A 12,536-nucleotide genomic window follows, 5' to 3' on the forward strand; every position below is an offset into this window, starting at 1 on the left:
GTTTATTCTATATCTTGGCTATGGTGTAATAAACATGTAAGTGCAGATGTCTTTTTTTTAGTACCAGGGATTGAACCCAGAACTCACAGCGTATGTACATACACATATCCCCAACTCTTCTTAATATTTTATTTAGAGAAGTTCTCCCTGGGTTGTTGCTTAGAGCCTTGCTAAATTGCTGAGGCTGGCTTTGAACTTGCAATCCTTCTGCTTTTGTCTCCAAAGCCTCTGGGATTACAGGCATGCACCACAGTGATGGGCAAGTGAAGATGTCTCTTTAAAATGATGATTTTAATTCTTTTGGATTATACTCAGTAATTGGATTTCTGGGTCATATGGTAGTTGTATTTCTAGTTTTTGAAGGAAGCTCTGTACTCTTTTACCAACTTACTCTACCAATTTACATTCTCACCAGCAGAGTACAAGTGGTCTTTTAATCTACATCCTAACCAATACTTGTTATTTTTTAAAAAGTAGTAGACATCTAAACAAGGGTGAGGTGATATATCATCGTGGTTTTGATTTGTATTTCCCTGATGATTAGTGATGTTGAGAAGTTTTTTACATAGTTACTGGCCATTTGTATGTCTTCTTTTGCCCATTTTTAAATTTGATTATTTTGGGCCTGGGGATGTGGCTCAAGCGGTAGCGCGCTCGCCTGGCATGCGTGTGGCCCGGGTTCGATCCTCAGCACCACATACAAACAAAGATGTTGTGTCCACCGAAAACTAAAAAATAAAATATTAAAAAAATTTGATTATTTGATTTTTCTTTTTTCACTGTTTGGTTGAGTTCTTTATATATTCTGGATATTAATCTCTGTTGGATGAAATGAATGCAAATTTTTCTCTCATTCTATAGGTGGTCTCTTCACTGTTGATTGATTCTTTGTTGTACAGAAACTTTTCAGTTTTATGTACTTCCAATTGTCAATTTTTGCTTTTGATGTCTGTGCTTTCGAAATCATATGCAAAAAATCTTTCCCTCAGATTACAGGTGTGTAATCCCAATGTTCCTAAAGCATTTTACCTATGTTTTTTTTCTAGTACTTTCTTTCATAGTTGCAGGACTTGCATTTAAGAAGTTCATGCATTTTGGGCTGGGGTGATGGCTCAGTGGTAGAGTGCTCGCCTAGCATGCATGAGGCACTGGGTTTGATCCTAGGCACCACATAAAAACAAACTAATGTATCCACCTAAAAACTTAAAGATACATAAATAAATAAGTATTTAAAAAAAGAAGTTGATGCATTTTGAATCGATTTTGTGTATATCTAGAGATAAAGGTCTAATTTCATTTTTCTGCATATGGATATCCAGTTTTCCAAGCACCATTTATTGAAAAGACTTTCCTTTCTCTAACATTCGTTTTGCTGACTTTAAAATATCAGTTGGCTGTAAATAAATAAATTCACTTCTGGGTACCTTTGTGTGTTTGGGTTTTTCTTGGCAGGGTCAGGGTTCAAACCCAGGGCCTTGGGTATGCAAGGCAAACACTCTACCATCTGAACTATACCACTAGTCTGCTCTGTGCATCTTTAATTTCATCAATACCATGCTGGTTTGGTTACAATAGCTTTATAGTATAGTTGAATATTGTGGTGATTCCAGCTGTGTTCTTTTTGCTTAGAATTGCTTTTGCTACTCTGCTTCTTTTAGGGGTTTATAAAAATTGTAGTGTTTTTTCTATTTTCATGAGAAATGGTCCTTGGTATTTTGATGTGGATTACTTTGAATTTGTATATAGCTTTGAGTAGTGTAGACATTTTAACAATATTAATTCTTCCAATCTATGAACATAGGATATTTTCTCATTTGTATGTGTGTATATGTGTGTGTCCCTTTCAGTTTCTTTCACCAGTGTTTTATCATTTTCATTCTTGATTACATTTATTGGTAGCTATTTTATTTTTTGGTAGCTATTTTAAATATTGCTTTTTTAGCTAGTTTATTATTGATATATAGAGATACTGCTTATTTTTGTATGTAGATCTAGTATCCTGCCACTTAAACTTACTTTATTTGTTTATCAGTTCTAATGAGTATTTGGTGGAGTCTTTAGGTTTTTCTATGTATAAGGTCATAACTTCAAACAGGAATGGTTAACTTCTTCCCTTTCCAATTTGGATGACCTTTCTTTCTAGCCTTTGCCTAATTGCTCTGATTAGGACTTCTAAAAGCTCTTGTGTGAAACAATGCAAGAATATTTAAAAGTAAAATGATTGGGTGGGGAGTAACTGTAGGCAGGTAGGGTGTGGCTAGAGCTGGGCATTTCGGGGTATATATTTTGAATCTGGCTATTGGAAGAGTCTCTAGCTCTGCTTCCTGATCATATGGGCCATTTTCCTCTGCCACACTCTTCCACCATGTTGTTCTGGCTCACCTCAAGCCTTGAGGAATGGAGCTGGTTGTCTATGGACTAAGACCTCTGAAACTGTGAGCTCCCAAATAACTTTTCCTTCTCTAAAATTGTTCTTTTCAGGTCTTTTAGTCCCAACAGAAAAAAAGCTGACTAAAACAGTACTAGGTGGAGTAAAAGTGACAAAAGTGGACATCCTTATCTTGTTCCAGATCTCAGAGGAAATACTTTCAATTTGGGCTTGGGTTGTGGCTTAGAGGTAGAGTGCTCCTGTAGCACCTAGGAGGCCCTGGGTTCAATCCTCAGCATCACATATAAATAAATAAAGGTATTGTGTCCAACTACAACTAAGAAAGAAAGAAAGGAAGGAAGGAAGGAAGGAAGGAAGGAAGACTTTCAACTTTTCTCATTTAGTACATTTTTTAGTTTTTGGTACCACGGATTGAGCCCAGGGGTACTTATCCAGTGAGCCACATCCCCAGCCCTTTTTTATATTTTATTTAGCGACAGGGTTTCATTAAGTTGCTCAGGGCCTTACTAAGTTGTTGAGGCTGGCTTTGAACTCACAATCCTCCTGCATCAGACTCTCAAGCTACTAGGATTATAGGCATGTGCCACCATACCCAGTTTTTCATTCAGTTTAATGTTATCTATGGGCTTGACACATGGCCGTAATTTTTTTTTTTGAGGTATGATTTTTTTACACCTAATTTTTTCCAGTACCAGGGATTGAACCCAGATGTGCTTAACCACTGAGCCACATCTCCAACCCATTTTTATTAAATAGGGTCTCCCTAAGTTGCTTAGGGCCTTGCTAAGTTGCTGAGGATGACTGGATCTTGCAATCCTCCTGCCTCAGCCTCTGAGGTCAACAGGCCTGTGCCACCACACCAGGTTCCACCTATCCTTTGCCTAATTGCTCTTAAGAGTTTTCATCATGAAGGGATGCTAATTTGTATGCATTTGTACAATTTCCACAGATCTTCTAGTTGTTTTCTAATTTATCTCCCCTGTGATCATATAGTTTAATGATATAATCTCGATTTTTAAAAATATACTGAGACTTGTGGCCTAATATATGATCTACTCTGAATAACATTCTATGTGCTAATGAGAAAAATGTTCATTCTACTCCTTTGATACCTGGTTTTGTTAAACCCTCCTCCTATGGGGCAATTCCTTTTAAAATGTCCTGTTTGTTCACAATTGTAGCATGTTCTTGGCCTGGCATCTAAAACCTGTTGTACTGCAGCTGGCACAATTTGCCCTTGTTCATTAATGTCTCTGGCATCTAAAGCCTGTTTTACTGCAGCTGCCACAATTTGCCCTTGTTCATTAATGTTTCTGGCATCTAAAGCCTGTTTTACTGCATCTGCCACGACTTGCTCTTGTTCATTAATGTCTCTACATAATTTAATATATGTGTTTAAATATTCATGTTTCCATGGTCTAATGATATCTCTGCACCAACGATTCGCTTGGTCATAAGCCAGTTGTTTTATTAATGGCATTGCTTGTTCTGTATTCCCCAAAACTATGGTAGCTGTTTGAATAAGCCTATCTACAAATTCAGCGTAAGATTCATTAGCTCCTTGTATTATCTTAGATAATTGACCTTGTAAACCTCCATGTCCTTGTAAAGTCTTCCATGCCCTAATCGCCTCTACAGCAATTTGTGCGTATATGCCAGGATCATATGCAATTTGTTGCTGCTGATCCTCATAAGGTCCCTTTCCTAACAACATATCTAGATTTCTCTGAGGATAACCAGCTGCTGCATTTCGCCTAGCCGTCTCCTTGCAAAATTCCTCATTGGCAACCTTCCATAACAGGTATTGACCTCCATTTAGCACAGCTTTACACATATTAGCCCAATCTGCTGGCGTCATGTTCAAGTTGGTAATGGATTTGATCAAGCGTACAGTGAAGGGTGCTTGAGGACCATAGGTTGTTACAGCCTCTTTTAGCTGCTTCACTGTTTTGAAATTTAAAGCATGGTAAATTCACTGCCCTCCTACCTCAAATACAGGGCATGTTAATACTTGAGATCCTGTCTCAGGATCCCAACTATCAACTGCGGGGGTTGGGGGCCTCCCAGCATATGGAGGTGGCCTTGTTAGTTGGACATTTACATCCTCTGATGATAGAAAGATGTTAGTAGCAGTCTCCTGTAGAGGTGGCGCTGTTGGTTGGACCCTTACACCCTCTGATGATAGAAAGGTGTTAGTAGTAGTCTCCTGTTGTAACTTTTCCCCTGATGGCTTTTTCTGCTCTAAACTTTCTTCCTCTGTCTGACTAGCTCGAGAGACCTTCTCTTTTACTTGAATCTTTTCCTCTTTCTGACTAACTTGAGAGACCTTCTCTTTTACTTGAATCAATATGTCTTCTCCTTCCTCTACCTTTGTCTGAACTGAAGGCTTTGGACTAAGCAAACCAGATATGAACGTCCACAATGGCAATGTGCCAACTGGCAGAGTCCCTGGGCTTTTCTTTTCTATTCTTTTTAAATCTTCACCATGATGGTTCCATTGTGATATATTTAACAACTCCTCCTTAAAAAGCCATGGGCTACATTTTTGTATTGTATCAACGTATGCCCTGACTGCTCTTGATTTTACTGGGATGCCTCCTTCCTCTAACAATTTACTTAACGCTCTTTTGGTTTGTTTTTTACTAATTTCTGATTCCGTATTTCTACTATAATACAACCCAACAAGATAACACCAAACAAAACCGAGATAGAATGAGATAAAAATGGAACAACAAAAAATCATTATAGCCTTTCTCCCTATCTGTTCCTCAGATGCAAATAGTTTTTCCTCAGATGTGAGCGGTTTTTCTTCCGTCTCACTCATCTCCAGGGACAGGCAACTTAAAACAAAAGTGAAGCAAAACAAAAGAGGAATCTTAAAATGGCTACCCATCCTCTCGCCCTGCCCTCAGGGGCGAGCAGTTTACCTTATCACTTACCCTCAGTCATTCCCCTTGCGAGCCACAAATTCCGCAGTCTGACTGGGCACAATTCAGGAGCCACTTGTCAAAAGAAACTAACTTTATTTTTAGAACCACACACGCCAAATAAAACAGCTCCTCAGGAAAAACCCTCAGAGCCCAACTGCCACCACCGGCTTCCCACAAGCCACACCCCCACCACCAGCCTCTCCACCTCCCACAATCCTCCTGCTCTTGAGGCCGATAGGCTGAATCGCATGGGCGGAGCCAAAAAAGTCCCCCAATGAGCAGCTCCGTGGCCTGAAAGGGCAGGGAAACAGCCCAATGAGCATCACCACAGAGGAGCCAATCAGCTAGATGTTGCTGGGGCCGCTGTGAGCCAATCATCAGCTGGCAGTCTGAAAGTTTGCTGGGGCCCCTTCGGCTGTGGCTCTCAACAAATGTATCTTTATTTTATTAATTTATATGTGGTGCTGAGAATTGAACCCAGTGCCTCACACATGCTAGGCAAGCACTCCACTACTGAACCACCACCCTAGCACAGTCTCTACTCTTTTTTTTTTTTTTTGGTATTTGTATTTTATTAGAGACAGGGTCTCACTAAGTTGGTTAGCACCTTCCATTGCTGAGGCTGGCTTTTAAATTTGATCCTCCTGCCTCAGCCTCCTGAACTGCTGGGATTATTGGTGTGCACCACAACATCTGGCACCTATTTACTTTTAACCTGTCAGGTTTTATATGTAAGGTACATTTATCATAGGTGTTGTAGGGGACAGAGGAGGCAGGGCAACAAAGATAGCAGGAAACAGTTTTATTTGGCTGCAGCCAGGTTCAGAGGATACAGCTTTCACTATAATCAATTAATCCCCTGAAACCAAAGAGTCCAGAATTTTATGCCCAGCATGTAAAGGGAGGGGCTCAGAAGTTCACAGTCTGCAGAAGTTCACATAAAAGCACCTTTTTCTTTCACTGTTCTGGGCAAGTTAACCCTTCAAGGATAGCACCTGAGAGGGGGAGAGCTTCTTCTCCCCTTTCTTCCCCCTCCACCACTGCCCAGCTGTTACCATGGTTGGAGCCTAACTGGTAATAACTTCTCTTATCTTAGAAATCTAGACCTCTCTGTGAAGCCCCAGCTCAAGGCCAGAGGCCTTGTTAAAGGATTTGTCTTTTTTTTAAATCACATTTTGCATTTGCAAACACACTTTTACAAACTACTATACTGGATAAATGTTTATGAAAAACTAGGAAAAGAGGAGTTCAGCACCTGGAGTGCTGATCTCTTCCAGGCCAGTGGTCAAGTAAAATAGAGCAACAAGAAAATAGGAAGTTTACTTACACTGAACTCTTTTGTAGAAACTCTTTTGCTGATAGTCCTAAAGTCAATTTTGGTGAAGATTTCTGGAGAAACTTAGTGAAGATTTTCTGTGGAAGAGGCGGATGCCACTACAAAGACAGCATATAGTTGTGTCTTATTTTCATGATGTTTGAAAATCTCTGCTTTTTGTTGAAATGTTTAGCCTATTTACATTTTATGTGAATATTGGTAAATTAATTTGAATTTTATGATCTTGCTATAGGTTTCCAATTGTTCCCATCTTTTTTTCTCTTCTATCTTATTCTTGGATCCCATTTTTGTCATTCCATTTTAGCTCCTTTGTTATCTTATTAGCTATTACTCTTTCATATGCTATTTTAATCTAATCACTGCCTTATAGTTTATAGGATACACCTTTTGTTATCTAATTCAAGTGACATGTCTCTTCATGTGTACTGAATTTCTCCATTTCTGTTCTCTGATATATTCTTATCATATATTTTCCTCTTGTTTATGTTGTAAAACTAATCCCTGTTCCTAGCAGAGAACTGGAAAAATGCAGGGACAAGAGAGGGAAAGGACACTTTCTGCATTTTTTTCTGTTCTCTACTGGGAACAGGGATTAGTTTTAGAATCAACTAAAATCTACGGAAAAGGACAACTAAGACTAGAAGGTAGAACAGAAAAAGTAAATTTGGATCCTCATCACAAGGACACATCCTATAATTCTGGTCATTCCACAAGAAAAGAGTTCTGAGCCTGGTGGGGTGATGCACACCTGTAATCCCAGCAGCTCAGGAGCCTGAGGCAGAAGGATTAGGAGTTCAAAACTAGCCTTAGGAAAAATGAGGTGCTAAGCAATTCAGTGAGACCCCGTCTTTAAATAAAATATAAAATAGGGCTGGGGACTGGGGATGTGGCTCAGTGGTCCAGTGCCCAGAATGCCTCTCAGTTCAATCCCAAGTACCCCCCAACCCCCTCACAGGCACAGCAGTAGCGCACTCCCCTGGCATGCCTGCGACCCAGTTCTATCCTCAGCACCACATACAAACAAAGATGTTGTATCTGCCGAAAACTAAAAAATAAATATTAAAAAATTCTCTCTCTCTTTCTCTCTTTAAAAAAAAATAAAAAGGACTGGGGATATTGCTCAGTGCCCCTGGGTTCAATCTCCAGTACTAGTGGGAAAAACAAAGGTAGACATGGTGGCCCACCTGTGTAATCCCAGTGATTTGGGAGGCTGAGGTAGAAGAATTACAAGTGTGAGGTCAGCGTTAGCAATTTTTTGAGATCCTGTCTCAAATAGGACTAGGGGTATAACTCAATGGTTGAGGCCTCCTCTCAGTTCAATTGGCAGTATTAGAGGGAAAAATAATCAGAAATGGATAGAAGTGGAATAAATGAATGAAAAATTAATTAATAGGGAGAACAGAATTATTAATGTCAAAATCCATTGAATAGCAGCCCCATAAGAATAAAATACAGTAATTAGAAAGGAAGGATACTAAATAATAAATAATAATTTCTCAGATTTAGACAACCAACTTGAGATCTAAGGGGATCGGGATCATAACATAGTGAACTAGAAAACACACCCTAGATACAGTGAAATTAATTATGACAAATGTGACAAAAAGAAAAACTTCCAGAGAGAGCTGGGGATGTAGCACAGTGGAAGAGTCTGTGATTAACATGTGAGAGGCCGTGGGTTCCATCCCTAGCACCCAAAACCAAAACTTCCAGAGAGAAATAGCAAGTTACTTAGAAAAGATCAATAATTAGCTGGGTATGATGGTATATGACCTTAATCCCAGTGACTGTGGAGGTGGCAGGAAGATCACAAGTTCAATGCCAGCTTCAACAACTTAGTGAGACCCTATTTCAAAATAACAAGGGTGGGGGACTTATCTCAGCGGTAGAGCATCCTGGATTCAATTCCCAGTACCACACACCCACCCCCCCCAAAAAAAAACAACTCCGGTCCAGAAAAAAACTTTTATATAGGGTGGAGTAAAGAAAGTGTCAAGCATGTAAAGCTGCAGAAGGTTTAAGACCTAGAGAAAACTTAATGAAAACAATTTTTTAAGCTACTTGTTAAAGATGGTAAAGGAAACTTTACTCAAAGGGGGTCTACCAAGATAGGCATAGGAACCGGTGTAATGGGGACTTGCAGTAGGGGAGTGATATTGGGCTTGATTCTGACTCCAGCAAGAACAAGTGGGGATTAATAGTGAAGGAGCAGGGGGGGCCTGGGGTTGTGGCTCAGTGGTAGAGCACTTGCCTAGCACGTGTGAGGCCCTGGGTTCCATCCTCAGCACCATATAAAAATAAATAAATAAAATAAAGATATTGTGTCCAACCACAACTAAAAAGTAAATAAATATTTTTTTTTTTTTTAAATAGTGAAGGGTCAGGGTAAAGAGATGGTCAGTGGATGGGAAATTAGTGGCAGGAAACATTGGGGCAAGGAGGATTCTGGCTAAATTGATAGACAAGAGTTTTGTAAAAACTAGACTAAGCAGGCAAAGTCATTGGACTAAGGATAGAACCCAAGGCTGGAGTCTAGTCAGAAAGAAAATCCAGAGAAGCCCAACTCAAGTTTGGTTAAAGGAGAGAATTACTGTTAAAAAGTATAGGGGGGAGTGGGCTGGGAACTGTAGCTCAGTGGTAGAGAACTTGCCTAGCACATGTGAGGCCCTGGGTTCAATTCTCAGCACCACATAAAAATAAATAAATGAATATAATAAAGGTATTGTGAAAAAAATTATTTAAAAATTAAAAAGCATGGGGGGTGGGGTGGGGGGTGGCTGGGGTTGTAGCTCAGAGGTACAGTGTAGGACTCATGCCTGTGAGGCACTGGGTTCCATCCTCAGCACCACATAAAAAGAAAAAAAAAAGTATTTTGTTCATCTACAACTAAAAAAAAAAAAATACTTTTTTAAAAAAAGCACAGGGGGGATTCCACCTCTTGGGTCCCCTTCTTCCTCCGGGAGAAGTCTTTTCTGCTGTCCTTTAATAAACTTCTAATTTCTACTCTAAAAAAAAAAATAACACAGGGGATGGGAAGGATGGTGGAATGAAACGGACATTATTACCCTATATACATGCATGATTACACTATTGATATGACTCCACACCATGTTCAGCCAGAGGAGAGAAGTTGTGCTCCATTTGTGTACAATGTGTCAAAATGCATTCTACTGTCATGTATAACTAATTAGAACAAAAAAAATTTTTACAGGCATTTGCGGGGGGGGGGGGGGGGGGCGGGGGGGGGAGCACAAACGCTGGGCGTGGTGGCACATTCCTGTAATCCCAGCAGTTTGGGAGACTAAGGTAGGAGGATCAGTTTGGGAGACTAAGGTAGGAGGATCAGGTGTTCAAAGCCAACAAGGTGCAAGCAACTCAGTGAAACCCTGTCTCAAATAAAATACAAAGTAGGGCTGCGGATGTGGCTCAGTGGTCAAATGCCCCTGAGTTCAATTCCCAGTACCAAAACTAATAAAATAAAAAAAAAATAAATAAAAACACAAGCAATAAAGAAAAAAAAACAGTAAAATTAATGTATGATGAGTAAGAATTTTTGCACATTGCTAACTAAACTGGAATCTGCTTTAACCATTCACCATTGATATGAGATGTTTAAAGGTTTTTCCCCACCAAGGCAACTATTACAGCAGTCCTCCTTTATCCAAGGTTTCAGTTTCCATAGTTTCAATTATCTTCAATAAAGCATAGTCTGAAAATATTATATGGAACATACCAGAAATAAATAATTCCTAAGTTTTAAATCTCATGCCATTCTGAGAAGCGTGGTAAAATCTCATGTTGTCCAGCTGCATGCTGTTAGGCTGTGAATCATTTGTCACTTGTCCATCTTCTGTATCCTCAGGTTGTACATCTGTGGATTCAACTAACCACAGATTAAACATGTTCTTTAAAAAATTGTGTTTAGCCAGGCACAGTGGTGCACACCTGTATCCCAATGGCTCAGGAGGCTGAGGCAAGAGGATCACAAGTTCAAAGCCAGCCTCAGCAAAAGCAAGGTGCTAAGCAACTCAGTGAGACCCTGTCTATAAATAAAATACAAAATAGGGGCTGGGGATGTGGCTGCTCAGTGGTTGGGTGCCCTGAGTTCGATTCCTGGTAACCAAAAAATAAATAAAATTGTGTTTGTATGGAATATGTACAAATTTTTTTCCCTTGACATTCCCTAAACAGTATAAAGTATTACAACTATTTACATAGCATTTGCATTGTATTAGCTATTATAAGTAATCTAGATATGTTTTCAACTCTACAGGAAGAGGTGTGTAGGTTCTGTGCAAATACTATACCATTTCAAATTTTTAAAAACTTTTTTTGTTGGTGCATCTCAATTATATAGACTGGTGGGTTTGATTGTCACATATTCACACATACATAAAAAGAATTTAGGGGCTGGGGATATAGCCTAGTTGGTAGAGTGCTTGCCTTGGTTCAATCCCTAGTACCAAAAAAAAAAAAAAAAAAAAAAAAAAGAATTTGGGGGCTGGGTTATGGCTCAGTGGTAGAACTCTCACCTACAACATGTGAGGGACTGGGTTCAATCCTCAGCATCACATAAAGATTAATAAATAAATGCATTTTTTCCATCCACAACTAAAAATATATTTTTTAAAAAAGAATTTGATCAATTTCACTCCCCCATCCTCCTACTCTTCCCTCCTCCCTCCCACATCCCCTTCCTTTACCCTAATGATGTCCATTCTACTTTCACAGTGTCCCTCACCTGTCTATTTTTCTCCTTCTAGCTTCTACATTTAAGAGAAAACATGTACATTTTTATGGGTCTGACCAAATCATAATTTCTCTCAAAATTAGGATCTCCAGTTCCATCAATTTTCCTCCAAATGGCATAATTTCTTTCTTTTTTTATGGTTGAATAAAACTCCAGTGTGTGTGTGTGTGTGTGTGTGTGTGTGTGTGTGTGTCTCGACATTTAGGCTGATTCCATAACTTGGCTATTGCTAATTGTGCTATGGTAGACATGGATATGCATGTATCTATAAAGTAGGTTGAATTTAATTCTTTTTGATAAATACCAAGGTGTGATATAGCTAGGTCATATGGTAGTTCTAGGCTTAGCTTTTGAGGGATCTTGAGACTGCTTTCCATAGTGGCTATACAAAATTTACATTCCTACCAGCAGTTTTAATAGTCTCTCTTTTCCCCAAAACCTTGCCAGCATTTACTACTATTTGTATTCTTCTTGGGGATTATTATTCTAACTGGAGTGAGATAGAATCTCAGTGTGTTTGCATTTCCCTGATGACTAAAGATTTTGAAAATTTTTCATATAGTTGCTGGCCATTTGTATTTCTTTTGAGAAGTGTCTGTTCAGTTCTCCTACATTTGTTGATTGGGTTATTTACTTTTTTAATGTCAAGTTTTCTGAGTTATTTATATATTCTGGATATTAATCCTCTCTCAGAAGAGCAGCTGGTAAACTTTTTCTCTTATTCTGTTGTCTCTTTGCTTTGTTGTTTCCTTTGCTGTGGAGTAATTTTTAAATTTGAGGCTATCCCATTTATTGATTCTCTCTTATTTCCTGAGCTCTAGGGGTCCTATTCAGGAAGTCTTTGCCTACACCTATTTGTTGAAGCATTCTTCCTATTTTTTCTTCTGTTAGAAACTTTCCTTGTTTCTTGTTTATTTGTTTGTTTTGCAGCACTGGGGATCCAACCCAGGACCTCATTCATGCTAGAGAAATGCTCTAGGGGCTGGGGATGTGGCTCAAGAAGACCCGGGTTCCATCCTCAGCACCACATACAAACAAAGATGTTGTGTCTGCCGATAACTAAAAAATAAATATTAAAAAATTCTCTCTCTCTTTAAAAAAAAAAAAAAAGAGAAATGCTCTACCAGTGAG

The sequence above is a fragment of the Callospermophilus lateralis genome, chromosome X, assembly GCF_048772815.1.
Source record: "Callospermophilus lateralis isolate mCalLat2 chromosome X, mCalLat2.hap1, whole genome shotgun sequence".
NCBI classification, from domain to species: domain Eukaryota; kingdom Metazoa; phylum Chordata; class Mammalia; order Rodentia; family Sciuridae; genus Callospermophilus; species Callospermophilus lateralis.